The 25,391-nt window shown below is 53.1% G+C and overlaps 1 pseudogene; it reads right to left on the reverse strand.

The window, feature by feature from the left end:
- Nucleotides 1-9,769: 9,769 nt before the first annotated feature.
- Nucleotides 9,770-14,690, reverse strand: LOC141919082 (poly(A) polymerase gamma-like; annotated as a pseudogene).
- Nucleotides 14,691-25,391: the final 10,701 nt, after the last annotated feature.

The raw sequence follows: 25,391 nt of genomic DNA on the forward strand, positions 1-25,391 counted from the left end.
AAGACAGGCGACAATTTCAGCCCCCCCCCCCAGGATAGGCGACGATTTCAGGCCCCCCCCCCCCCCCAAGGATAGACGATGACCTCGCCCCTGCCCCCCAAGACAGGCGACGACCTCGACCCCCCCCCCCCAAGACAGACGACGACCTCGCCCCCCCCCCCCAAGACAGGCGACGACCTCGACCCCCCCTCCCCAAGACAAGCGACGATCTCGCCCCCCCTCCCCCCCCAAGAAAGGCGACGACCTCGCCCCCCACCCCCCCCACGACAGGCGACCTTGCCCCCCCCCCCCGCCCCCAAGACAGGCGACGACATCGCCCCCCACCCTCCAAGACAGGCAACATCGGCACACACCCCCCCCCAAGACAGGCGAGGAATTCGGCCCCCACCCCCCCCAAGACAGGCGACGATTTCAACCCCCCACCCCCCACCCCAGGATAGACGACGACCTCGCCCCCCCCCATCCAAGACAGGCGACGACATCGCCCCCCCCACCCCACCCAAGACAGGCGACGCCTTCAGCCCCCACCCCCCCCCCCAGGATAGACGACGACCTCGCCCCCCCACCCCCAACACAGGCGACGACTTCACCCCCCCCACCCCAAGACAGGCGACAATTTCAGCCCCCCTCCCCGAGGATAGGCGACGATTTCAGCCCCCCCCCCACCAAGGATAGACAATGACCTCGCCCCCGCCACCCAAGACAGGCGACGACGTCGACCCCCCCCCCCACGACAGACGACGACCTCGCCCCTCCACCCCCCCCAAGACAGGCGACGACCTCGCCCCCCAGCCCCCCAACGACAGGCGCCCTTGTCCCCCCCCCCCCCCCAAGACAGGCAACGACATCGCCCCCCCCCCCAAGACAGACGACGACATCGCCTTCCCCCCCCCAAGACAAGCAACGACCTCGCCCCCGCCCCAAGACAGGCGACGACCTCGCCCCCCCACCCCCCCCAAGACAGGTGACGATATCGCCCCCCCCCCCCAAGACAGGCGACGACTTCGCCCCCCCCAACCCAAGACAGACGACGACATCGACCCCCCTCCAAGACAGGCGAGGAGATCGCCCCCCCCCAAGACAGGCGACGACCTCGACCCCCCCCCCCACCCAAGACAGGCGACGATATCGCCCCCCTCCCCCCAAGGATAGACGACGACCTCGACCCCCCCCCCCCGCCACAACAGACGACGACCTCGACCCCCCCACCAAGACAGGCGACGACCTCGCCCCCCCCCCAAGACAGACGACGACATCGCCTTCCCCCCCCCCAAGACAAGCAACGACCTCGCCCCCGCCCCAAGAGAGGCGACATCGACCCCCCCCCCCCCAAGACAGAGGACAGCGCCCCCTCCCCCCCAAGAAATGCGACGACCTCGCCCACCCCCCCCCGAAGACAGGCGACCTTGACCCCCCCGGAAGAGAGGCGACTTTGCCCCCCCCCAAAGACAAGCGACGACATCGCCTTCCCCCCCCCAAGACAGGTGACAACATCGCCCCCCGCCCCCCCAAAAGACAAACGACATCGGCGCCCCCCCCAAGACAGACGAAGACCTCGACCCCCCCCAAGACAGACGATGACCTCGCCCCCCCCCCAAGACAGACGCCGACATCGCCCCCCCCAAGACAGGCGACGACATCGACCACCCCTCCCCAAGACAAGCGACGATCTCGCCCCCCAACCCCCCCCCCCAAGACAGGCGACGACCTCGCCCCCCACCCCCCCCACGACAGGCGACCTTGCCCCCCCCCCCCCCAAGACAGGCGACGACATCGCCCCCCACCCTCCAAGACAGGCGACATCGGCACCCACCCCCCCCAAGACAGGCGAGGAATTCGGCCCCCCCCCCCCCCCAAGACAGGCGACGACTTCGCCCCCCCCACCCCAAGACAGGCGACGATTTCAACCCCCCACCCCCCCCCCAGGATAGACGACGACCTCGTCCCCCCCCACCCAAGACAAGCGACGACCTCGGCACCACCCCCCCTCCAAGACAGGCGACGTCGCCCCCCCCCCTCCAAGACAGGCGAGGACTTCGCCCCCCCACCCCCCCCGAGACAGGCGACGACTTCGCCCCCCCCACCCCAAGACAGGCGACAATTTCAGCCCCCCTTCCCCAGGATAGGCGACGATTTCAGCCCCCCCCCCCACCAAGGATAGACAATGACCTCGCCCCCCCCCCCAAGACAGACGCCGACATCGCCCCCCCCAAGACAGGCGACGACCTCGCCCCTCCACCCCCCCCAAGACAGGTGACGATATCGCCCCCCACCCCCCCCACCCAAGACAGGCGACGACCTCGCCCCCCCCCACCCAAGACAAGCGACGACTTCGATCCGCCCCCCCACGACAGACTACGACCTCGACACCTCCCGCCCAAGACAGGCGACGACGTCGCGCTCCCCCCGCCCACCCCGAAAGGCGATGACCTCGCCCCCCCCCAAGACAGGCGACGACCTTGCCCCTCCCCAAAGACAGAATACGACATCGCCCGCCCCCCAAGACAGGCGACATCGCCCTCCCCCCCCGCCGAAGACAGGCGACCTTGCCCCCCCTCCCCAAGACAGGCGACGACATCGCCCCCCCCCCCCAAAACAGGCAACGACATCGCCCCCCCCCCCCAACCCCAGACAGACGACGACATCGGCGCCCCCCCCCAAGACAGGCGACGACCTCGCGCCCCCCGCCCCAAGACAGGCGACGACCTCGCCCCCCCACCCCCCCCAAGACAGGTGACGATATCGCCCCCCCCCCCCCAAGACAGGCGACGACTTCGCCCCCCCCAACCCAAGACAGACGACGACATCGACCCCCCTCCAAGACAGGCGAGGAGCTCGCCCCCCCCCAAGGATAGACGACGACCTCGACCCCCCCCCCGCCACAACAGACGACGAACTCGACCCCCCCACCCAAGACAGACGACGACATCGCCTTCCCCCCCCCAAGACAGGCGACGACCTCGCCCCCCCCCCAAGACAGACGACGACATCGCCTTCCCCCCCCCCAAGACAAGCAACGACCTCGCCCCCGCCCCAAGAGAGGCGACATCGACCCCCCCCCCAAGACAGAGGACAGCGCCCCCTCCCCCCCAAGAAATGCGACGACCTCGCCCACCCCCCCCCCGAAGACAGGCGACCTTGACCCCCCCGGAAGAGAGGCGACTTTGCCCCCCCCCAAAGACAAGCGACGACATCGCCTTCCCCCCCCCAAGACAGGTGACAACATCGCCCCCCGCCCCCCCAAAAGACAAACGACATCGGCGCCCCCCCCAAGACAGACGAAGACCTCGACCCCCCCCAAGACAGACGATGACCTCGCCCCCCCCCCAAGACAGACGCCGACATCGCCCCCCCCAAGACAGGCGACGACATCGACCACCCCTCCCCAAGACAAGCGACGATCTCGCCCCCCACCCCCCCCCCCCAAGACAGGCGACGACTTCGCCCCCCACCCACCAAGACAGGCGACATCGGCACCCACCCCCCCCAAGACAGGCGAGGAATTCGCCCCCCCCCCCCCCAAGACAGGCGACGACTTCGCCCCCCCCACCCCAAGACAGGCGACAATTTCAGCCCCCCTTCCCCAGGATAGGCGACGATTTCAGCCCCCCCCCCCCACCAAGGATAGACAATGACCTCGCCTCCCCCCCCAAGACAGACGACGACATCGGCGCCCCCCGCCCCCCCCAAGACAGACGCCGACATCGCCCCCCCCAAGACAGGCGACGACGTCGACCCCCCCCCCAAGACAGACGATGACCTCGCCCCCCCCCAAGACATGCAACGACATCGCCCCCCCCACCCCAGACAGACGACGACATCGCCCCCCCTCCCCAAGACAAGCGACGATCTCGCACCCCACCCCTCCCCCCAAGACAGGCGACGACATCGCCCCCCCCCAAAGACAAGCGACGAACTTGCCCCCCCCACAAGACAGACGACGACATCGCCCCCCCCCCCAACACAGGCGACGACATCGCCCCGCCCCCCCCAAGACAGGCGACGACTTCGCCCCCCCCCACCCCAAGACAGGCGACGATTTCAGGCCCCCCCTGCAGGACAGGCGACGATTTCAGCCCCCCCCCCCGAAGCATAGACGATGACCTCGAACCCCCCCTAAGACAGACGATGACCTCCCCCCCAAGACAGACGACGACATCGGCGCCCCCCGCCCCCCCCAAGACAGACGCCGACATCGCCCCCCCCAAGACAGGCGACGACCTCGCCCCTCCACCCCCCCCAAGACAGGTGACGATATCGCCCCCCACCCCCCCCCCCCAAGACAGGCGACGACCTCGGACCCCCCCCCCACCCAAGACAGGCGACGACCTCGCCCCCCACCCCCCCCAAGACAGGCGACATTGCCCCCCCCCCCAAAGACAAGCGACGAACTTGCCCCCCCCACAAGACAGACGACGACATCGCCCCCCCCCCCAACACAGGCGACGACATCGCCCCGCCCCCCCCAAGACAGGCGACGACTTCGCCCCCCCCCACCCCAAGACAGGCGACGATTTCAGGCCCCCCCTGCAGGACAGGCGACGATTTCAGCCCCCCCCCCCGAAGCATAGACGATGACCTCGAACCCCCCCTAAGACAGACGATGACCTCCCCCCCAAGACAGACGACGACATCGGCGCCCCCCGCCCCCCCCAAGACAGACGCCGACATCGCCCCCCCCAAGACAGGCGACGACCTCGCCCCTCCACCCCCCCCAAGACAGGTGACGATATCGCCCCCCACCCCCCCCCCCCAAGACAGGCGACGACCTCGGACCCCCCCCCCCACCCAAGACAGGCGACGACCTCGCCCCCCACCCCCCCCAAGACAGGCGACATTGCCCCCCCCCCCAAAGACAAGCGACGAACTTGCCCCCCCCCCAAGACAGGCGACGACTTCGCCCCGCCCCCCCCAAAGACAGGCGACGACTTCGCCCCCCCCACCCCAAGACAGGCGACGATTTCAGGCCCCCCCCGCAGGATAGGCGACGATTTCAGCCCCCCACCCCCCACCCCAGGATAGACGATGACCTCGCCCCCGCCCCCCAAGACAGGCGACGACATCGCCCCCCACCCTCCAAGACAGGCGACATCGGCACCCACCCCCCCCCAAGACAGGCGACGACATCGCCCCCCCCACCCCACCCAAGACAGGCGACGACTTCAGCCCCCACCCCCCCCCCCCAGGATAGACGACGACCTCGCCCCCCCCCCCCCAACACAGGCGACCACTTCACCCCCCCCACCCCAAGACAGGCGACAATTTCAGCCCCCCCCCCCCCCCAGCATAGACGATGACCTCGCCCCTGCCCCCCAAGACAGACGACGACCTCGAACCCCCCCTAACACAGACGATGACCTCCCCCCCAAGACAGACGACGACATCGGCGCCCCCCGCTCCCCCCAAGACAGGCGACGACATCGACCACCCCTCCCCAAGACAAGCGACGATCTCGCCCCCCACCCCCCCCCCAAGACAGGCGACGACCTCGGACCCCCCCCCCCACCCAAGACAGGCGACGACCTCGCCCCCCACCCCCCCCACGACAGGCGACGACATCGCCCCCCACCCTCCAAGACAGGCGACATCGGCACCCACCCCCCCCAAGACAGGCGAGGAATTCGGCCCCCACCCCCCCCAAGACAGGCGACGATTTCAACCCCCCACCCCCCCCCCCAGGATAGACGACGACCTCGCCCCCCCCCACCCAAGACAAGCGACGACTTCACCCCCCCCACCCCAAGACAGGCGACAATTTCAGCCCCCCCCCCCAGGATAGGCGACGATTTCAGCCCCCCCCCCCCAAGGATAGACGATGACCTCGCCCCTGCCCCCCAAGACAGGCGACGACCTCGACCCCCCCCCCCCCAAGACAGGCGACGACCTCGACCCCCCCTCCCCAAGACAAGTGACGATCTCGCCCCCCCTCCCCCCCCAAGAAAGGCGACGACCTCGCCCCCCACCCCCCCCACGACAGGCGACCTTGCCCCCCCCCCCCCGCCCCCAAGACAGGCGACGACATCGCCCCCCACCCTCCAAGACAGGCAACATCGGCACACACCCCCCCCCAAGACAGGCGAGGAATTCGGCCCCCACCCCCCCCAAGACAGGCGACGATTTCAACCCCCCACCCCCCCCCCAGGATAGACGACGACCTCGCCCCCCCCCACCCAAGACAAGCGACAACCTCGGCACCACCCCCAAGACAGGCGACGACCTTGCCCCTCCCCAAAGACAGAATACGACATCGCCCTCCCCCCCCGCCGAAGACAGGCGACCTTGCCCCCCCTCCCCAAGACAGGCGACGACTTCGCCCCCACCCCCAAGACAGGCAACGACATCGCCCCCCCCCCCACCCAAGACAGGCGACGATGTCGCCCCCCGCTCCAAGACAGTCGAGGACTTCGCCCCCCCCACCCCCAACACAGGCGACGACTTCCCCCCCCCCACCCCAAGACAGGTGACAATTTCAGCCCCCCTCCCAGGATAGGCAACGATTTCAGCCCCCCCCCCCCAAGGATAGACGACGACCTCGCCCCCGCCCCCCAAGACAGGCGACGACCTTGCCCCTCCCCAAAGACAGAATACGACATCGCCCGCCCCCCAAGACAGGCGACGACATCGCCCCCCCCTTCCAAGACAGGCAATGACATCGCCCCCCCCCCCCACCCCAGACAGACGACGACATCGGCGCCCGCCCCCAAGACAGGCGATGACATCGCCCCCCACCCTCCAAGACAGGCGACATCGGCACCCACCCCCCCGAAGACAGGCGAGGAATTCGGCCCCCACCGCCCCCAAGACAGGCGACGATTTCAACACCCCCCCCCCCCCCCCCCCCAGGATAGACGACGACCTCGCCCCCTCCCACCCAAGACAAGCTACGACCTCGGCACCACCCCCCCTCCAAGACAGGCGACGTCGCCCTCCCCCCTCCAAGACAGGCGAGGACTTCGCCCCCCCACCCCCCCCAAGACAGGCGACGACTTCAGCCCCCGCCCCCCCCCCAGGATAGACGACGACCTCGCCCCCCCCCCCAACACAGGCGACGACTTCACCCCCCCCACCCCAAGACAGGCGACAATTTCAGCCCCCCCCCCCAGGATAGGCGACGATTTCAGCCCCCCCCCCCCAAGGATAGACAATGACCTCGCCCCTGCCCCCCAAGACAGGCGACGACCTCGCCCCTCCCCAAATACAAGCGACGAACTTGCCCCCCCCCACAAGACAGACGACGACTTCGCCCCCCCCCACCCCAAGACAGGCAACGATTTCAGGCCCCCCCCGCTGGATAGGCGACGATTTCAGCCCCCCCCCCCCCAAGGATAGACAATGACCTCGCCCCTGCCCCCCAAGACAGGCGACGACCTCGCACCCCACCCCTCCCCCCAAGACAGGCCACGACCTCGCCCCTCCCCAAATACAAGCGACGAACTTGCCCCCCCCCACAAGACAGACGACGACTTCGCCCCCCCCCACCCCAAGACAGGCGACGATTTCAGGCCCCCCCCGCTGGATAGGCGACGATTTCAGCCCCTCCCCCCCCCCCCCCCCCCCAGGATAGACGATGACCTCGCCCCCACCCCCCAAGACAGGCGACGACATCCCCCCCACCCCAAGACAGGCAATGACTTCGATCCGCCCCCCCACGACAGACGACGACCTCGACGCCCCCCCCCAAGACAGGCGACGACGTCGCGCTCCCCCCGCCCACCCCCGAAAGGCGATGACCTCACCCCCCCCCCAAGACAGGCGACGACCTTGCCCCTCCCCAAAGACAGAATACGACATCGCCCGCCCCCCAAGACAGGCAACATCGCCCTCCCCCCCCGCCGAAGACAGGCGACCTTGCCCCCCCTCCCCAAGACAGGCAACGACATCGCCCCCCCCCCCCACCCCAGACAGATTACGACATCGGCGCCCCCCCGAAGACAGGCGACGACCTCGCGCCCCCGCCCCAAGACAGGCGACGACCTCGCCCCCCCACCCCTCCCAAGACAGGTGATGATATCGCCCCCCCCCCCCCAAGACAGGCGAGGAGCTCGCCCCCCCCCCAAGACAGACGATGACCTCACCCCCCCCAAGACAGACGACGACCTCGCCCTCCCCCCCCCAAGACAGGCGACGATTTCAGCCCCCCCCCCCACGCCAGGATACACGACGACCTCGCCCCCCCCCCCCAAGACAGCCGACGACCTCGGACCCCCCCCCCCAAGACAGGCGACGACCTCGCCCCCCCCCTCAAGACATGCAACGACATCGTCCCCCCCCCCACCCCAGACAGACGACGACATCGGCGCCCCCCCCAAGACAGGCGACGACCTCGCGCCCCCGCCCCAAGACAGGTGACGATATCGCCCCCCCACCCCAAGACAGGCGAGGAGCTCGCCCCCCCCCAAGACAGACGACGACCTCGCCCCCCCCCCCCAAGACAGGCGACGACTTCGCCCCCCCACCCCCCCCAAGACAGGCGATGATTTCAGCCCCCCCCCCCACTCCAGGATACACGACGACCTCGCCCCCCCCCCCAAGACAGACGATGACCTCGCCCCCCCCCTCAAGACAGGTGACGACCTCGACCCCCCCTCCCCAAGACAGGCGACGACCTCGGACCCCCCCCCTCAAGACAGGCGACGACCTCGCCCCCCCCCCTCAAGAGATGCAACGACATCACCCCCGCCCCCCCAAAGATAAAAGACATCGGCGCCCTCCCCCACAAGACAGACGACGACATCGCCCCCCCCCCCCCAAGACAGGCAACGACTTCGCCCCCCCCACCCCAAGACAGGTGACGATTTCAGCCCCCCCCGCAGGATAGGCGACGATTTCAGCCCCCCTCCCCCCAAGGACAGACGACGACCTCGACCCCCCCACCCAAGACAGACGACGACATCGCCCCCCCCCCCAAGACAGGCGACGACCTCGTGCCCCCGCCCCAAGACAGGCGACGAGCTCGCCCCCCCCAAGACAGACGATGACCTCGCCCCCCCCCAAGACAGACGACGACATCGCCCCCCCACCCCAAGACTGGCGACGACCTCGCGCCGCCCCCCCCCAAGACAGGCGACGAATTCGCCCCCACCCCCCCCAAGACAGGCGACGACTTCAACCCCCCCACACACTCCAGGATACACGACGACCTCGCCCCCCCCCCCCCAAGACAGGTGACGACCTCGGACACCCCCCCCCAAGACAGGTGACGACCTCGCCCACCCCCCCCAAGACAGGCGACGACCTCTCCCCCCCCCCCAAAAGACAAACGACATCGGCACACCCCCCCCCCCAACACAGGCGACGATATCGCCCCCCCCCCCAAGAGAGGCAACCACATCGCCCCGCCCCCCCGCAAGACAGGCGACGACCTCGCCCCCCCCCACCCCAGACAGATGATGACTTCGGCTGAGGGAAGAAAGTTATTCTGTGAATGTCTGCACCAGACAAAGGCCACAAGACGGTCACGGAACAAGTGACTTCATGAGAGTGGTACCAAGCAGTGACTTGCTTAGGTACTACAGCACGCAGGTCTGCAGTCACTGTACAAGATGTGTTCAGATACAAGGATTCCTGCAGCTGACAAACCCAGGCAGGAGTCACATGAGTACTTTTACTTGCCATTTTCCAGATTGCTTGTCTCATGCCCACTTAATTTTTGGTTTGCAACAAGGCATTTAGTCTGCTGACATGATTCACACCGTGAACTACCCCATACCCATCCCTCTGTAGAAAGCCAGCTGGTCAGAGCTGGGAGGAGTCAGCAAGGGCACTGCCTTTACTGCCCCTCTGCACAGTCCTTGTGAGATAAGTGCTGTTCCAGCAGGCTACCCTGCTCCACAGCACAGGTTTAGAAAGGGGTGTCCCTGACGTTCCCATGCCTGCCAGGCTGCCTGGGGGCTTATTTTCCTGTAAGCTCCCATTTTACTGCAGCGTCTTCTCCTGGGATAGGCTGTGGTCAGGCCGTTTAATTACAGCTTCCTAAATACACTATAAGGTACAAATAACCTTGTGAAATAGCATGGTCACAGGTCCCTGGAGAAGTTATCCTATTCCAAAGGAAGAAAAAAATATTTCTCACTTAAAAGAAAAAATGTAAAACGCTTACCTCAACGCCATCAAACTTGTCAACTGGTACGTACGCATCTTCAACTGGCTGTAAAGGAACAGATAACTGTGTAAGAAAATGTTTTTTGCTACTTTCATGTTCTTCCTAAACTGTGATAAACTACAGATTTTACACTGCTAAACTACTTAGTATAAACACTGAGTTGCTTCTGAACCAAAAAAAATTGTTAGTAAGCTGCAAGCAGTATGGCACTAATACGGTGCTAACACTGGCTTTAAAGAGTTCCTTAGCCAAGAGATTCAGAGGCTGATCCTGTGCTGTAATGAACCAGCGGTGCACAACGAGCCATCAGTGCTGGTAAGGCACTTCCCTTGGCCGTGAGGAAGAAAAGTAAGAGATTTCTGTAGCTATCTTACCACTGGTTAACATCCAGAGAAATCGAAAAAGTTCTGTCCACATCTGACAGCGGGCACTAGTCTTCCTTATTTTGATTTTCTACCGTGCCTGAGGGGCTGTCAGATACCTTATGGGACAGTTTTCAGTGCTGCAGACCCCTTGTCAGAACGGTGCCGCAGCCCACTGAGAGTCTGGTCTCAGGTGACAGTCATTTCAGCAAAGGCTCATTCGCTGTGCACATGAAGTCTGTCCAAATGTCTGCACGAGGAAGACCAGGCTAAGAGGAACACTTCTCAGGAGCTTAGTTTCACACACGAGGTGCACAATAGATGCACCTGGGGGTGATTTTACAAAGTAGTTTTGTACGTTCACAGCGCAGCCCCTACTCACTTGATGTCAAGCTGACAGCGTGCGTCCCTTCCGCAACGTCTGGGGCTGAGTGGCCAGAGAGGAACAGGACCAGGGCAGAATGAACTAGAGGTTCTAAAGCACATCCAGAGGGACACCACGGCAAAGGCGCTGACAGAAGCCTTTCCACATCCCCTTCAACTGCCTTAGCTTTCAGGCTGCCCCTTCCTCTTCCTGCCCCTTACTAGACCTAAGATTAAGGCAAGGCTCCTAGGGACAACCTTGCTTTCTGATACAGCTGACTCATTCTCAAACCACGGGCAGGGGAGAAGTGTACCACAAAGATTCTTATGTGATGTACAGTCACTGCAGAAAGGAACCAAAAGCCTGACTTCTCATGCTGCAGGAAACAGTATTTTAGAAGGTGCTCAGAAACAATTCCTTCTTAAATTTTGGCTTGTAAGACATCCACTACCAATATGAGTCTTTAACATGAATATTCTTTTTGTAAAAGTTGCACAATTATCAAGGAGAGAGCTCAGTCACTCTTAAGATTTTTTATTTCCTCCTGATGTTTTAGTTTTTCAAAGAATGACTGAAAAGTATCTGATCTTTCTACATGTCTAGGAGCAACAGAAACAGCATCTCTGTCAGCACCTGCAAAGAGATTCCATTTCTTCTGTTATTGCTGGAAGTCACTTTCAAACATTAGAACTATCACCAGACAATGAAAGTTCCACCTTTACTGTGTACTCTGAGTCAGTAAGATCCAAATGTAAATATTTTGCCACCAACGTTTGCTACTGCTGAAGGGGGAAGACTCTGTGGGTAGAAGAGTTTACTTTAGAAGATAAGATACACATTGATCTATGTGCAAGTTCAGGCAGCGTACAAGTTTTTTAGAAAGACTACAAGAGCCTCCATAAAAAATGTATTCTCACTCCCTACTGAATTGTTAGTCTAATAGACTGCTACTGTTTTTCTGGAGTGCTTGCAACTCGGAAAAAAAAAAAAAAAAAAAAAAGAGATGAGTAATGTAGCACTCCTTTCATTAATTTACAGAAATTAAGACGCATTATTAGTCTCCCCCACAGCAGACATACATAAATTAACACAATCTAAGAGCTATACAAAGGGCAAATCTAGTGTAATCATTTCTAACTAGATTGGGGGCTGCAGGCTGTTTGGGGCAAGATTAGTGCCACTGACCATCTATCTCACCCCACAATAAGTTGTTTCAGCTTTGTTAACTGCTACAAGTCAACTGAGAGAGCCACTTCACACATCTATTCAGTGCCCCAAAGACTTCAAGATCTTGAACTGAAGTATCTTTTATACCTTATTGCAATGGCAGTTACTACAGCTCTACGCAATACTTAAGAAGTTAAAAGTTGAACTTCATCAATCCTAGTAGTATGGCCTTTGAAAGAAATAAAAAGGCTTCAGCTGTTTTGATAAGAACATATGAAAAAAATCCTTACCTTGCTCTCACCAAGTTCTGAAATCTATTCATTGACTAAATTATTCAGTTTACCAAGAACAACCAGCTTGTAAAGAAAACTCATATTAAGCTTGCCCTAAAAACCCAAGAGGTTAACAAATGTGACAGCCTTGTTATACCTGTGATTCAGTTCTTCCCCATCTTTCAATACCCCAGATGGCTTCATCGCTTCAACCAGCTTCTGAGTATGGATGCAGTCTATAGCCTTAGGAGGAGCCAAGCTAATCGGAGAAGTAATTCCATAATGCCTTTGAGGCTGGTTCTGCAGCTTAGAATTACTGTGGGAGAAAATAAAATACTGAAGACTTCACAGAAGAAAAAAACCCACAACCTTACTGGAAAACATCCTTCAGTTTACAGGTTTCCAAATCAATGTCTGTTCTTTTACCCAGCATTAATATAAATGAGAAAAAAATTGTCCTGCTTATGATTTTTAGATAACTTGACCTAACTTAGAAGTCACAACTACTTTTTCAAAAATATCTGTGGATGTAAGAAAACATCTAAGTTGCTACCAACTTACTTGCATTGCTCTAGACAGTTAGAACCAATCACCAGGAAATGAAAAGGTTTGAAATCCACTAAGGGTGACGCTACACACAGCAGAAGTTTTGGACACATTTCGGTTTCATATCAGTTTTGATTTAAGGATATTCACATCAGCTTCCTGCTAACATTAAATAAGACCTTTTAACGCTGGCTTCTTTTAGTTAAATGTATTTGCTGTGCTTCTGATTCTGGAAGGGCATTGCAGTTGGTTGTAGAGGAAGGACATATAACAAAGTGATCTGTTAAAGAGCTGATGCAGTAAATCCAGCATTGCCTTGTTTTTGTTTATGGAAGAGAGTATGAATGAAAATATCAACCAATCTGCACCTAATTTTGCTAGGAGAGCCTCATGCACTTAACACAGTGTTCAATTTTTAGAGTTCAGAGGCTTAGCTGTACATACATCTGTTTGGTCTAAACCCAAGAGATGTACATCAGCATATAAAGCAGCAGAAGTTAAGCTTCGTATGCAGAGGGTGCTCAAACCTGGCTTAGCCAGCTCACTGCCCAGTTAGGCTGAGCAGGACACCAGGCACCTGGGTTTGGAGCCCCCGTAACTCCAATTATAGCAAGGCATAATTTTTGCCTGCAACCCTCTGCTTGCCCTGCGTGTTTAGACTTATTTGCAATCAGAAGCAGCACAGGGCTGACATGGCAGGACAACATTAAATTAAAGGCAGCATTCACATTTTCTTTACGCCACAGAACCCTTGCTTTAGAAAGGGAAAAATGGAGAAGAAACCCTACTTTGCATTACCAGCTGAAACCAGGAGAGAGAAAGGAGCGGGACAGGAGGGAAGCACTGTACTTAACGATCAAGGGTCTCTACAGAAACACCAGTAGCAAAAGGGGGAAGACGCATTAAAAGGTCTGTACAACTCATCACGCTTGTCAGACCCTAAGGCTAAAGGGATTAATGATGCCATTATTCAAACTGGCTCTTTTTCTACTTCACAGTCAGCCAGCCTCAAATATTAGATGGGTTAGTCACAGAATCATAGAATGGTTTGGGCTGGAATGGACCTTAAAGATCATCTAGTTCCAACCCCCTGCCATGGGCACGGACACCTTGCACTAGCCCAGGTTGCCCAAAGCCCCGTCCAACCTGGCCTTGAACCCTTCCAGGGAGGGGGCAGCCACAGCTTCTCTGGGCAACCTGTGCCAGTGTCTCACCACCCTCACAGGGAAGAATTTCTTTCTTACATCTAACCTAAATCTGCCCTCTTTCAGTTTGAAACTCTCACCCCTCATCCTATCACTACACTCCCTGATAAAGAGTCACTCACAGGAGCCCCTCCCCTGCTACCCCCCCCCCCCCCCCTACAGCTGTGAAGGGTTTTAATATCGATACAAGCTGTTGATTCTTGGTTTGTTGGTCAAAGATCTGCTGGCATAAGAAACATTTCAAAGCAATCTCCTGCTTTGGCTTCGATGAAGAATTATGCTTCAACCATACAAATGAACTAAGAGGAATGGGCAACACAACCCATTTTCTGTGCAAACCTTAGCAAAGCCCAACTCTGACCCCATCTGCATATTTTTACAGTGCAATCGTCCTGACTCTTCCACCCAAAGAAAGTGACTATAGAAGTTAATGCTGACTTGCAGAAAAAAGAACTTTACAACTTTGGGGTTGTAAAGCATGTATGTTTATTCAGCGCTGGGCGCATGGGGGATCGCTCCTCCACAAGCATGCGCGCCTTTCTGTAGTTATTCCCTTGCTTTTATGGTACAAAGTATTGGATATTCATAAGACGCCTATACATATTCATAGCCTATCACTGCCTCCCCTTGCTTCTCATGGTAATTAGGTCTCCTCCCCTTGCGCCTGCGCATTGAGCTCCTCAAGTCCTGGGCAGTGGTCGTAAATTCCTGGGCGGGGGTCGTATAGATGAAGTATCTCCTCTTCCTCGCTGGTGAACTTTTCACCCAGTCATTCTGCGCAGCCTCAGTCATTCCCTGTTCCCTGGCCAAACTGCCAGGCCAGTTTGCACTGGAATCCGGGGTAATCTTGCTGCTGACCCACACATCTTCAAGGCTTCTGCCTGGACCAGGAGATAGTAGCCTAGCAACACTATCAGCACCTGGTATGTCTCTGCACGTAGCCCTCCCTGCCTCTGCACGAGTCCCTCTGTCTTGTGCCGTCTAACTACAATTTGTTTGCATTCCCTGTCTCAATGCAGCAGGATAGAGAAACACTGGGATTGACCCAGGCATCATGAAAACAAGGAACCTGGAACAGAATTCACCAAGGAGACAGGAACTGCTAGACAGCAGCTAGACTGCTACTGAAAAAACATTTCAAGGTCCACAATAAGTACGAACTAGCACTTCACACTCAGTCACCAGCTCTCCCCTGAACGACTCCAGGGCAGTGATAAACAAGCACACGGAATCAAATGCCGCCTGACCTACAAACTAAAGATTGCCCATCGGTGTCACCGCACGGGCAGAGCAGGTACTGGGGAAGAACATTTGTGTGACTGCCCATCGATTTACTGCCGCAGGGTCAGGATACACCGGCTGGAAGGGGGAAAGGACGTGAACTTCACTTTGCTTAGACAGCCCAGCAAAACTGGCCCAGCAGTTCAGCCACTTTTAGAAGTCTTTCAGCATCTATTTCCAACTGCCAATCTTCACTTCTCAGGAAAAAAACTGGGGGTTTTGAGAGAGACCTTACAAAATTATCCCTCGCAACAGTAACCTGATCAGGAACATTCAGAGAAAGCCACATTTCCCCCTCCCCCCCATTTAAGCTGGATACCCACCCTCATCCCAGGGTAGAGCCTCAGCCGGCGGCAGCCTGCAGCCAGCCAGGCCGCTGGGAGGGTGCCGGGACACCCCAGTACAGAGCCCAGCACAGAGCCGCCCCCAGAACCACCCCAAAACCAGGGGCTGCGACCCCCGGGGCTGAGCCCCAGAGCCTCCAGCCGCGCCCGCTCCCTGCCTGCCCCTGGCAGAGGCCGGGCAGTTCTGGAGAGGAGCTTTCCCCGGCGGGGGGCGGGTTCCCCCCAGGGCCCTGCCCGGCCCCTCACGGGGCTGCGCGGGAAAAGCCCCTCGGGCAGACGCGCCGCCGCCCCCCCCGCCCCTCTCCTTCAGGGCGCGGACCCGCAGTTGCCGGCGGGGGCTGTTGGCGGCGGCGGCGGCGGCGGATCCACCCCCCCCTCCCTCCAGCGGGACTGACGGGCCGCGCTCGCCAGCTCGGGAGCTGTGGGAAACGCTCCTCGGGCAGCCGCTGCCCCGCCGGGCCCTCGGCGCGGGGAGCCCGGCGCTGAGGGAGCCCTTGCAGCGGGGCCGGGCCGAGCTGCCCGTGGGCAGGGCCCGCCAAAGGTGGCCCCACCGGCAGCCCTGTCCCTGCTCCAGCCGGGGGACGTTCCCGGGCACAGGGCGAGGAGAAGAGCCCATCACCCTCCTGTCAGCTCGTTCTCACCCAGGTAGTGCTGAGGAGCCGGCCAAGTGTCGCTTGACTAATGGTGGGACTGGGTGATCTTCAAGGTCTTTTCCAACCTGGACGATTCTGTGACTTCAGCTGGTACTGGGAGCCCTTCGCACACGCGGTTAATGGCGGCAGATGGATTCGAGCACTCACCACAGCTCACTGCCATGTGGATTTTGGGCCAACAGAGTCTATCACAAGCCAGGTCCTAAAGCTACCGAAAGACCCTGAGGCTACTCTGCACTGTGGCGTTTAGATGGCAGTGCCCCACTAACATCCCAGATGCAGAAAGTTTAAGGTAAAACCATAATGCTTTTGTAAAGTTGAATACATCTTTGGAAAAAAGCTTGCTTCCCAACTGTCTTGATGTCTTGTAATATCAGAGCCTTTCTCTGAGATTAGCACGTACATCATTTCTGTACTTTTCTGGGTTGTCTGTCTGTATTGCCTTTGTTGAAGGAAAATAGATTTTTCTCTTGCAAGATACTTTGAAGGAACACAAACTGAACTTTTGTCCTGAAGCTTCAACAAACTCAGAAAACCAACGTTTGCTGTTCAGACACAAAGGTACTTTTAGCAGGACAGTCTTATCTAACCTAATCAAATACCTTCATACTATGGAAGTTTAAAAGTGACTTTATTTATTTGTTGAATATGCGTGACAGTACTTGTGCTAACATTTCAAAGTCTGAAAATCAGATGCTTCTCTAGGAGGTTGTGGTGGTAAAGCCAAAAAAGAAGAAAAAAAGTTTTCAAGCAGATTTGTTGAGAGTTTTTTTTAAACCTCTGGTCATGCTCTTGTTATTTGCAGAAGTTCATCGTGGCTTTTAACACTTTATGATCCTCACAGCACTGCTGTGATCCTAGAATCAGGAAAACTGTTGTTTGTATGCTGCTTCTGTGCTTTTCTCTCAGGTTGATAACCATCTATTTGATGTGAGGAAAATACCGGCCTTTATTTTTTTCCAAGTTTAGATGGCTAATTAGCCAATTTTTAAAAAAATCTGTTTCTGCTGCGTGCTTTGGTATTGCAAGGCTAGCTGTATTTGCCTACAGATGGGATGAAAGTTTTTTCATGGAGAGGTGATACCTTTCTTTAAATCACCTACAACTTTCAGGAGAAAACAGCTCTTCAAGCAGGAAGGTTTTCCTCAGGTGCAATTCTAATGTTAAATGGAAATGAAGAGTAATCAAGCTTATCTTGATTGCTTCAATCAGGTAAACTACTGAAAAGGGTGGGGGTGCCTGAGAAACAAGGGCTGTTACTGATGGTTGAAGCGAGATGGTCAGGTCGTGAGTTCTTATAGTGACTAGAGCTCAAATAGAGAAAAAAAGTATTTTTTGTCTGGAGAAGAGACAGTTCTGAAGTGCTATGAGAGCAGTAGTTCAGCAGAAACACTGTTGAACTTTTGCTCGAGTTTATGAATTCTAGTTTCCGATATTATTGTTATAAATGCAGAGGCAGAGCTGCAAATATCTTTTATAAATTTATTTGCAATAAGAACAAGTAAAAAAAAGTGTGGCACGCCGGGGGGCAGGGGGGGCTTTCTGCTCCCCACCGACGAGCACCAGGTAGTGCTGCGTCACTCCCTTTCATAGTCCCATCTTCACATGCGCAGCGGGGTCCCTTAAACTTTCCCGGGCTTTCTGGTGTTGCTGGGGTTCCTGGCAGGGGTTCCTCCAATCATTTTTCACCTGCGCAGTCCGGTGTTGCTGGGGTCTTCTGACGGGGGTCCTGCCAGTAATTTTCCACCTGCTTAGGAAAAAAAACCTCCAAACCCCTTTTAACCATAAAGCCATGATAAATCTCCTTTAACTTATGTACATGGCAAACACCAACAAAGTCACCATATTTTTAACACGAATCACCACCATATTCTTCACATTATCTTCTTTATTTGAGAGTGTTTCTTGAAGGAGAGAACTGAGAAGACAGATTGGGATGGCTACTCTGTGAGTAATATGTTTTCCTAGAAAACAAGGTTCTTTTGGTTTTTGCTAGCTATTTACATAAAATTCTTTCTAAGATGTGACTTGCATTTCACCTACATCATTTCCATAGTATTATGTGTAGCAGTGATTAAAGCCGATTATGTTTCAGAATGTGTAGAGTGTGAGAAGAGTTTGTTTCAAGGTAATGCTTTCCTTTGCTGTGTGTATTCTGTTAACTTTAAAACAGTTCTGTGTAGTTCCTGGGTTATAGAAAAGCCCAATAACCAATTAAATATTGTTAGTTGGGGCTCTTTTTTTGATGTGCATATGTGTTATCTGGATAGCATATTGAAAAAGTGAAATCTGTGTTCTTAGAGTCATATAGGGTGGGGGGGTGTTTTGGGTTTGTTTGCTTAGCTTTATAAATTGCTGGTATGTTCTAAAGGAATAAATATTCTCTGTAATATAAATGAGGTGATACCTGAGTACTTCTAGTCTGTTAGAGGGTATCACTGATTTTATGGAGATGGGCTTTATAAATACATAGGCTGTGTGTTTTCTTGTGTTATAGTCTGTGCATCTTGTATTTTAATCTTGTCTGTAGAGTTAATGGTAGGGTGATGTGTTTTAGAAAACACTTCTGGGAGAGCTTGTGTTTGATAAACTTACAAAATTCAACAGTCTGAATGCTTATTCTTGGCTAGAAAGTTGTTTTTGTACTCGCTGTAGGCTTTGCTGTCATTTTTTACCCCTTTTCAGCTGCTGCCCCTGTATTCCACAGGGGATATTTGCTTGTAAATGCCTGTCCCTTTTCAGTAGAAGGTGACAATCTTGTCTTATTTTTCACCCCTTACAAACTCTTCTTGTCTATTCAAAGTGGGCTAACTTTCTGCTCAGTGCACAATTCCTGTAAGTTGTTTAGGCTAATCTTTTAAATGTCTTTGCTGTGTCAAGTTTTGGCTCGATAAGTCAGTTCAAGTGTCTGATCATGTAGCTGTGGTCAGAAATACTGACCCAAGGGAAGAAGAAAGAACATGTTGTGAGGAGAGAAGAGGATGAGATGGTTTCTTTCAATATCCCCGAGGTAAATCCTGTACCTTATACAGATCAGATCCTTCTCGCTTACTTAAACTGTATTTTCATAGAGTAGTTCTGTGGCAATTAAACCGGTCTAACCCAGGCTGAGGTGACTTTCTCCTTTCGCTCAGAGTCTGTGCTGAATTGGTGTTGAGCTAGATGGGTTTCCTGACTGTTGGAATATGTGCAGGCTCCTGAACACTGCTGGGGGTGCAGGGGAGAAGCAGAGCCACAGCTGTGGAGGGGAGAGGTGGGATGACAGACAGCAGTCTGGATTTAGACTGGTTTACAATGTACCCAAGAACTTGCATCCTTTTCCAGTATATCAGTTGGTTTAAGAAAGTTTACAATCTGTCTACAGTTTCTCTGCTTTTATTCTCCTTCTGCAATTCTGTGCATTGTGAAATGTGTACAGCTGGGTGTGCATGTCTGCCTGTCAGAGTTGTACACAGGCATACCCGTAACCGCGTAGATGAATGTGGATTCTAGTGAAGTACTTCGAGTTTCTATATTGGCGAGATAGCTTGGAGGTTTTCTGATGGGGAGAATACAACTATCAGCTTTATAGGATCAGCTCTTACCCATAGAGGGATGCACATTAATATTACCACAGTTAAATATTTTCATGATCTGTGTCACAGGCTGAACTCTGTATCTTAGGGGTATGGGGAAGATTATACGTTCAGATCTGGGCTTTAATACCTGTCCCATCTGTCGGCTGACCTTCTGGCACTGTTGGTTGTCTGTCTGTGTTTGTTTGAGAGAGTTCTTTTACTAAGTGGGGTGTCTCTGAGGGGCTGATATTTATGAGGAAGTGTGTTGCTGGAGTCATACAACAATGCTAACAATAAGCAATGTGCCTATGTGAATGGAAAAAGTGTGATATTTTAGTCTGTCGTTTTCTTACCGTGTAGCTTTTTCTCAGATGAATTATGTCTTGCAAGCTATTAAAAACTTCATCCAGAAGGATTTTTATTGTATTTTATTTGGAAAAGTGCTTCATGACTCTTGTTAGAATGTTAGAATATTAAAATGTAATGATTAAAGGAGAGTGAAACTTTAAACAGATTTTTGAAGGCAGTTTTGAGGAACTTTTTGTATATGCATGAAAAGTTATGTACCAACTATTGTACCTGAACCTTTCTGCATCAACATACAAAATCTACTGAAAGGTGAAACTGCTACAGAGAAAATATAGGTGTGATACTCAAATATTATCCCCAGAACAGAGAAAAACTTATCAAAATTATTTTCATCAAACTTTGGATTTTTCTTACAAATGTGGAGGATCTTATCTGTGTAATGTACACTATTTCACTAGAGAGAGAATTTTGTCAGCAATTAGTTGTATATATGCATGTAGGCCCTGAAGAATATCAGCTAACAATAACATGAAATTCAATACTGGAAAGCTGCATTTTGTAGCAAATGTTCTCAAGATTTACTGATACATCGCATTATGTGGGCAGGTATATGGTAAGAGATAACAGTGACCAGTAGAAGGTGGGGCTGCTGAAGACAGATTTCAGATGGATGGATTTAAACAAATAGTGGTTGAAGGGTTTTTTTAGTTGGTTGTTTGTGGTTTTGTGTTTTTCCTTTATCTCTGAATCTCATCGATTTACTTAAGGGACATAATTCTATAGAATGTTGGTATTTGTAACCTAACAAGCTACTCTGAAATGTGAATGCATAAACCATTCATATTTTCAGTTGGTCCAGACTGTTGCTGCTGAAGCACTAAGCTTGCCTTGGTGGGCATGACTCTGGCACTGTGGTGTTGCTCTGTGTCTTTCTCGGCTGGCTCGCTGCTGATGGCTCTTAGCTCCTGGTGCTGCCAGTTGTAGTGGGCTCCTGGCTTCCCTGCAATCACCTGGTAGGATTTCAACTGGCCACTGTATGCTGAGCCAGCAAAACAGTACTTCTGCTCTGCTGCTTTCCCAGGGAAGTCTTGAATGTTTGTGCCCCTTAATGGGAAATGAGTCACAGCTCATCACCAGGACACTGCCACCAAAAGACTAGAGATAAACTTGCACTGGCTTGTAGGGCAGGTGCGGTATCATCAGGAGGTGGACAGGTTTCACCTCAAATTGAAGCTAAGGTTAATTATGGTGTTACCAGCTTCTGAAACAGGTCAGTTAATGGGAACTAACTGCAGGCTTGCTGAAGCAGCACTAGTGTGGCTGCTCTCAATGAAGTGTGTCTCTGATCAGCTCATTTTCTCTCAGCAGGCTGAAAAATAGCCCCAGTATGAGTGCTTAGTCTACAGTCATGTTGATTTTGCTTTAGGTTTGTCTTTAGCTGTTGGAGATTAATGAATCAAAATGGTGTTTGAATTTACAACCAGTCCTCATCACTTGGCAGTGTTATTTCTAGCTGTTCTCTGCTTGGCTTACCTGAGCCCATCAGCTGAAGGACTCTGCTATTCTGCCATGTGGGAGTGGGGTGCAGCCTTCAATGTCTAGGAACTAGTGAGGTGATAGCAGAGGGTGTTGAAACCTTTTTTACTTTTCCAACTGTGTAAGTACTGTGCTGTGTATTTGTTGCAACCATGTCCAAATCCACCAGTGGCCTTTCCTCTTCACTCATTTTTGCCCATACCACAATCTTCCCTGACCCCAGAAGAGGAGCCTCCTTTGATTCCACCAGCAGCCATCAGACACAGCGACAGTATGTTGGGGATAGTCACTGATGTGGAAGTGCAGACAGGACCTTAGATGCTTGATAGCGAAGCACAAGCAAAGGGTCTGCTTAGGAAGGTCTGTGTGTGCTGGTGTTTGGATAAGCAGCTGGCGTATGGATCGCAGGTTTCTTCAAGGGGAAAGCTAAGGTGGTGAGTTTGAGTGTCCCTCTGAAGTGTTGATCTCCTATAGACAGCCTAGATATTTTGGTTCTGTAAAGATTTGATTTGAACTCTGGTCCCTCTAGAGGTATTACACACATAATATTCTTTGCACAGCAGTTTACCATTAAGGTGTTTCCTTTTGGGGAAGAAAGTTGAGTGGAAAGTGCACTTGTTCTAGAGAAACAATCTTAAATTAAAAGAACAGTGATCTCTGCTAGCTAACACCTGAAGAAGGAAAAAACCTTTTGTGGTAGGTGTTGGTTCAGAAGTCTCTTGGGTCAGAAATAGTTGCCAGGAAGGTATTACCCAAATTCAGTGGGATATGCCTCCTGTAGTTCTTTTTTTTTTTTTTTTTCTTTACAATACTACCTTCATTTTATAGGTAATATTTATTTTATAGGAAGTGCTGAAGAGGTGTAACTTGTTGATGTTTAAAAAGGGTTTTCTCTGACCTGAATAGAAGCTTCTACAGATGAATGTGTTGTATCTTTGTTATGAATAGCTTTAAACAGAGAGCATAAACACTTACTTTTCTCTTGATAGAGAAAGAGAATTAACCTGTTTAATCTTTGCATTGTTCTTAAGTTTTATTTTGGGTGGGGGTGGGGACCCAACTCCTTGGACAGTTGATGTTGTGTAGCAGTGTTATTTGTTCTAGTTCCATTATGGCTCGAACATGGCTGTGAGACTGGTTTTGGGCATTAAAGCCTGATCCTAATACCCTCAATGCACTATCTCTTATCATGCTGAGGAGTCTTTGCCATTAATTCATTCATTTCTTGCAGAGATCGCATCTAGTTCTATTGCTTGCAGGGAAACTCGGAAGAGAGGAATGGATACTGATAATTGCTGAAACACCTCAATTCTGTGTGAGAGCTGGGAGAAATGTTCATATCCATTGGCTTTGTAGTAAGACCTTGCTGAAGTTTTTTCTCGCCTTTTTACACAATAGCATGATGTTCAGCTTCATACGGAAACTTAACATCCGTCAGAAAATAGTCAATTTGAATTGTAAACTTGAGCCCATGGCAGGGAACCCTCAGCTGGGCAGCTTCATCTAGCTGGTCTCCTGTGCTTGAGGCGGCAGAGGCTCACCCCTTTAGCTGGCAGGGCTCTAGGGAGGGTGTGTAGGTGTGCTTGTTTTTAACCCGTTCTTGATAGGGCCCATTGTTTGAAGGGAAACAAAAAATAAATAATTCTGCTCTAACATAAAACACAAGTAAATTACATTGATCCTTTTAATAATTGCTCCTTTGATGGCAGCATGGCTAGGCAGTGCATCCAGACATGGATAACAGCTGTCTGGGTGGAGCTGTGCTCTTGTGGAGACCCGCTGTCTCCGGGAGCTGAGCAAGGACAAGGCTGTTTGTTCTGCTGCTGTTTGTTCACAGTCGCTATTTTCCCATAGTCTGTGTGTTCCCATAGTCCTTACACTGAAATGGGGAGAGAAAAATTGAAAGCTAAAGAAACTCTCCTGATGTTCTCTCTATGCTTGCTTCCATTCTGGGCTTCCCTTCTGATATTTGTATATTTGTGCTGTTCTTCCTGGGTAATTATGAAGGGGCAACTCACAGGGGATACATGAACTCTGTTACAGAATGGAGAAGGGGATGAGAGCTTTGAAAGATACAGCGTGACATAAACACTGTTTTGGCTTTTCCACTGTATTTATATCTTCAAATTTAGAGGAAAAAAATACTTAAAATTAACTAAAGCCTACCACCATATTCTGAAGCAAAAATGTAATTTAGAGTAGTTGGAAAGGAGCTGTAAAAGAAGAGTACAGTCATAGCTAGATCTCATCTTCTTTTAGAGAGCTTTGTGATTTTTGGCACCTGTACTCAGCCTGGTGCATTGTTCATGGGGCTTCTTTGTTGTAGTTGATAAAGTAGACCATAAATAATTGTTCTTTTCTGTTTGAACAGTTGCCCAGTCAGGGAATTGGCATGTGCAAGGTAAGCAAGGAAGTAATGCTGACTTTATCATAAACAAGTCTTTTTTTTTTTTTTTTTTAAAAAAAAAAACCAAACAAAAAAAAACCTGAAAAAGAAAAGATGAAGCATAGGAGAATGACAAGTAATGGGCTGAGAAGTTTGGAAAAGATGAGGAGCGTTACAGAACAAAGTTATTACAATTCTGTAGTTTATGTGAGTATCCTTTAGGATTTCTCGCATATCTGTGTTTGTACATGTGATTATGCATAGTCAGTCATTTTTGCCTTGATGACTGGCAAACAAATGTATGGGACAGAATCAACATCCCATACAAATATGAAAGTGCTTCCAATGACATTAAAATTGTTCTAACACACCTATTACGTATTCTCTCAGCTACAGGTAAAACTTGAGTGAGAGAATAGAAAGCAAGAGCGAGAGAGGAACAAAAATGAACAGTGGGAAAGATGAGTGTGGTGTTCATGCAACTGCTTGTAAATAAGGCAGTTCAGGGGCTGCCTGCAGGAATATATGGCCTGGGATGGGTGTTCCAGGGTGTGGGGAAATACAGGTTTTGAGCGGCTGAATACAGAGTTTATTCTCAGGTACATCAAGTCTACTAAAATACAAATGGTTTCCAGGTGGTATAAATGTAATTTACTCTTTTTTTTTTTCTTTATGTTTTCTTTATGCTGTGAGAAAAGAAGAAAATGGCAATTGTGCAAATAAGCCCACAGTCTGTGGGAGCTCACAATTCTTACTGTATATCTAGCAGTCACATTTATGTCTTTACTGTACTTTCACCTACCAGGTTCTTCTTAGATAATGTATATTTAGTCTTTTTCTATTAATAAATTTCATTTTAGTCTGAAAGATCTTTCTTTTGCTTGCTGTCTGCAGCAATGTAATGAAAGGGAGGTGCTCAGAGGGAAGGCTGTGAAGATTTGACATGTACTGTGTTACTGTCTTCTGAGATGATTGAAAATTGATGCAGTAGGAATTTGTTGCCAGGTAAGTTTTCCATCTTTGGAGCACTCTCTTTTCCCTGAGGAGCTCTTGGTAACCCCTTTCTGGGATGGCTCAGTCCACTCTTCGAAGAGAAGTTTCTAGGCGGTGTTCTTTGCTATTTTGTACGGGAATATTTAATTATTTCAGGTATTTAGGAAATAATACTACTTTCTGCAAGGTTGCTTTTAATTATGCTCTCATCTGCCAAACTTCAGGAATATTTAATCCTAGTGTGAAACCAGGGACAAGCGTGAGCCCAAAAAGTCATTCTTTAATGCTTAGTGTTACATGATTTGCTGTATCAC

The sequence above is a fragment of the Strix aluco genome, unplaced genomic scaffold (genome assembly GCF_031877795.1).
Source record: "Strix aluco isolate bStrAlu1 unplaced genomic scaffold, bStrAlu1.hap1 HAP1_SCAFFOLD_89, whole genome shotgun sequence".
Classification (NCBI taxonomy): domain Eukaryota; kingdom Metazoa; phylum Chordata; class Aves; order Strigiformes; family Strigidae; genus Strix; species Strix aluco.